The sequence below is a fragment of the Amphimedon queenslandica genome, unplaced genomic scaffold (assembly GCF_000090795.2).
Source record: "Amphimedon queenslandica unplaced genomic scaffold, v1.1 AMPQUscaffold_13472, whole genome shotgun sequence".
In the NCBI taxonomy this organism is placed as follows: Eukaryota; Metazoa; Porifera; class Demospongiae; order Haplosclerida; family Niphatidae; genus Amphimedon; species Amphimedon queenslandica.
The window spans coordinates 75,870-78,712 of NW_003546292.1; positions in this window are offsets into that span (position 1 = coordinate 75,870).

Consider the following 2,843-nt stretch of genomic DNA (forward strand, 5'->3'; position numbering starts at 1 on the left):
AGGGGTTGGTCTCAGTTGTTGAGACTCTGAGATCGAAACATCCCTCATCACAGCACCCATGCACACTCATATACCCTCCCACAGCCTAGTGAATTGCCTTTATTGGAAGAGGTCGAGGTCACCGGGGCTCACATTGGTCTTATTGCTCAACGTATTTAGGGTAGTGCAGTATGGAATGCCAAATCTGCCAAAATTACAAGAAATTATAAACGGAAAGAGACAGTCGCAATGTGTGAAGCACATCACCTCATTAATGCATCAATTTCAAGATCTACTTTTTGATTGATCTTCCCTCTACGACTTCTTCTTATTTATTTATTTATTTACTTACAACTTTCCAGCACTGACATAAAAATAAAGTAAGATAAAATGCAAACCGGTAGGTTAATGAAGTTTAGCACTGGTGGTCAACCTGGGACATGCCCAGGCAGCCAGCATAAAATTAATTAGCAATAATAAAGTTAAATTTGTTACTTAGGGTGAAAATTAGAGGTAGGAGGAGACACAAAACATCAAGAGCAAGGACAATGTAAAGAGCACGAGTTCGAGGGGTTAGTGTTGCATGAAAATTTAATTACTGTTGTCAAAGGTGCATATTCCAGATAAAATTATCATGATCTCTGATATTTTCTTCATGAGAATAAGCTAGACTATTTAGGACAGGCAGCAAAAAATTAACACAGCTCATCAAGCACAATTCTTCTTGATTTTCACCATTTTGATGCAATTTAATGTATTATCAACAGCCTGTACACGTGACCTGATTAGTTTACATAATTATAATAATAACACTGATGAGGCGATGCGCTTTGCGCATCGCTACTGTCTCTTTTTTTATTGTTTATAATTTCTTGTAATTTTGGCAGATTTGGCGTTCCATAATTCAGAACTGATAAAGAAAGTGCAAACTGAGAGAGAAGAAGAAATACAATGTGCATGTGTCACAACTGTAAGACCTTTTGTTGGCTCATACCAAGGCTATACTTACGCTTCAGTAAAAGATGCATCCTTTTCACTATTTTCCTCCTGCTTTTTGTGATGATATTATTGGTACCTTACCTGGATCCGCAAACAACAAGCAGACAACAACAGCAGCTACTAGTGATTGATCCTGTTTTCTATTCGCATCAAAAGAAGGCTGTTAGTCCAGATTCTCTGTCCCAAAAAATTTCTCCTAATCATCCATCAAGCCACAGTAATCTCTGGATAGACTTGGATCCAGAGAATATGACAATAGTAAGTCTGATCATAGATTTGATGCTGGCTACATCTACTAGTATCTAGCCTATAGAGCTATTGCAGGGAAGTAATCATCAGGGGTGCGGCTATGATTGTCCGCCATCTTGAGTGTCAAGAATGTACATGGTGGAATAGGGAGAATGGAGAAAAAATCAAAATAAATTCTGCAGTTTACAATACAGGCTAACGCAAGCTAGAAAATGAAGATATTGAGTGTAAAGAACTCTCAGTAATATTCTAAAGCCAAGTATGATATCTCATCATTGGAAAATCCCAGGTTGTTTCTGCATCTCCATTCGTTCCATGTACATTCTTGCCACCCAACATGGTGGACAGTCATACCTGCACCAGAGGCGTATTTAGGGGGGGGGGGCTGAGGGGGCTTGAGCACCCCCCTCAGGGCTGGGCTCAGAAAAAATTACTGAAGTCCTGGACTATTGCATCACTACCAAGCCTCTTAACAAAGTTATCTAGCCCCCTGATCATGATTTCAGCAGTTTCTAGTGCTTTAAGGAGCAATCAGAAGTACCAGTAACATAGCAGTATGCTTGAAATGATCTTGGCCCCACCCGTAATTGACGAAAATGCAGGAAAAGGCCGTTATACCGCCGTAAAAGTGGGTGTGGCCAAAATCGCGGCGCGCTTCGCGCGCCCTCAGCACCCCCCTTACCCAATTCCTAGATACGCCCCTGTGCACCCCCCCTGTTCATTACTTCCATGCAACAGCTTTATTAAGATTGGCAGTGATTTTAAAATTGGGGGTTTAGGATAAACTAATAATTTTATATTCAGTACCAAATGCAATCATTTCAGTGTGCCAAAATACATGCTTATTCAGGCTACACAACTTGTTCAAACTTCAAACAGATAATCATAGCAGACACTATACTCTGATACATCATGCATGCAGATATGTGTATGCAAACTAAATTTGGAACGTTGCCCAATCACATTAAAGTTAAACCACAATTAAGTTGGCAAGCAACAATGCTGCTCAGCTTTAGGGTTTCACCATAAAGGTGCCCTTTCATTACTCATACTTGGACTTTTCTTTTCTTTGAGCCTTATTGTATTTTTAGAGAAATGCATTACATGCCATGAATTTTGTCATAACATAGTATTCACAATTGAACCAGATACAATAAAGCCCAGCAACATACACTGAGCAACTTTGTTGCTGGCAACTTGTGGTCAGACCTTTGATGTTATTGAGCAACTATCGTATAGCTCCATATTTTTGTCAGTCAAAAATTTTTTCAAAATTAATTTTGTGAAAAAAATTTCGTCATTTTTGCTATTAATTTGTATACTACCCACGCAGAACAAATTTTCGTCAGTTAAAAATTTTGTCAAACAAAAATATTTTGACAAATTTGACAAAAATTTTTGCCAACAAAAATTTGGAGCTATACAGACACTGGGCAACATGTTGCAGAAAGTACTAAGTAGTGAGACTCTCAACTTCTGGCAACAAGTTGCCTCACCACATAAAAGGTACTGGCAACAAAGTTGCTCAGTGTATGTTGGGCTTTTTACATGCATTATGAAATTGGCATGTGTATTTTATATTTGATGTTAGTTCATTTCAGTTACTGTCCATACAT